A 1,405-nucleotide genomic window follows, 5' to 3' on the forward strand; every position below is an offset into this window, starting at 1 on the left:
GATACGGAGTAGACTGGACTCAAAAATGTATTTGTTGAGAACATTGTTCAAAAAGAGGACAAAATTGTGGATAAACAGACTGAAGCCTGAAGACTGCCTGTGGTTATTTTGTATAACCCAATGCTCAAGAAAGTTACTTAATTTAGAGTTTAATGTGTAAATGACACAGACAGGTTAAGGTCAGGGCACACACACATTCACATGTACCGTCAATCTCACATTCCCAGTGTGTATTAATGATACAGATTTAATAGTGACCTGCATACGCACACATAGATGCAAAGATCTCTAAAAGGTGTTAATGAGATCAAAGGAAGAGTGTTTCTCTTTGTCAGCATTTTGACAAACTGTCTGAGTCAAACTGTTGAGACGTTAATGATTCCCTTTTAAAGTACAGTCTAATTTCACATTAGTAGAGTTTTTTCCCAGTTTTCTGTGTTTGAATGTGTGGCTGTATTTTATTTAAGCAGGTGACTGCTGCTTACTGCAGGGCCGCAGCCACTATTTAATTATCCATTCATGAATTCAAAGAAGAGATGCTAACTTTGTTTGTACCAACCTAAAAGAGGAGGAAAATTGCCATTCCTGGGGTCATACATTTAGAATAAGTATTTGGTTGTAAACTTTTTGTACATTACAACATATTTTTTCATCTTGTATGATCTTCCATTTGATATCATGCATATCAGCTTTGAATTTATTCATTCCATCTCCCATTTAATTTGTTTTCTCTCATGTGCATTTTATAATAATGATACTGAGCACTGAGCTATTAAACCTACTTGTATTAACTTTCTTGTTAGCATCTCAGTTGCATTATCATACTATAACATTACAGCTCGCAGTATGAACCAAAACTGTGAATACCTGGCTTTCGTTCTCCTCAAAAACCTTTGTCCTCCTACATGATGACAAGAGCTGGAGATGCAAAGTTTCTCCAGGGTATAATTCAAATAGGCTGCCCATTCATTCACTCACAGCGGGCCTTCCTGACCCCTAATGGCCGTGAGGAGACATGGCAGGGTCAGAGGATGCACTGGAGAAGGATCCTTCACTTCCCCTCTCTCCCTGTGGTGCTGCGAAACTGTGGATGGTTTCCCGTCCTGAACACTTTTTGTGTAATACATGCCTGCTGTATAAAAAGTTTTAAGGAAAGCTACTTGCAGCCGGCAACCACGTTATCACGCGCATATTTAAGAAAGGCCTATAGCCATTTTCTTTATACGGCTTGTATCCCTGTTGTTAAAGCCTATAGGCTACCCAGCACACCTACTCTTTAGTTCTCATTATGTATCATGTCACAGGCATCTCTGTTCGGGAAAGACAACACAGTGTGCTTGCTGTGGAGGTGAACTTCCCATTTTATCCTTTTCTATTTGCAGAGTGCCACGCCCTCCCTACCCGG

The sequence above is a fragment of the Micropterus salmoides genome, unplaced genomic scaffold (assembly GCF_014851395.1).
Source record: "Micropterus salmoides isolate LMB-PRFRI ecotype aquatic unplaced genomic scaffold, ASM1485139v1 Ms_hic_scaffold_7, whole genome shotgun sequence".
Taxonomy (NCBI): domain Eukaryota; kingdom Metazoa; phylum Chordata; class Actinopteri; order Centrarchiformes; family Centrarchidae; genus Micropterus; species Micropterus salmoides.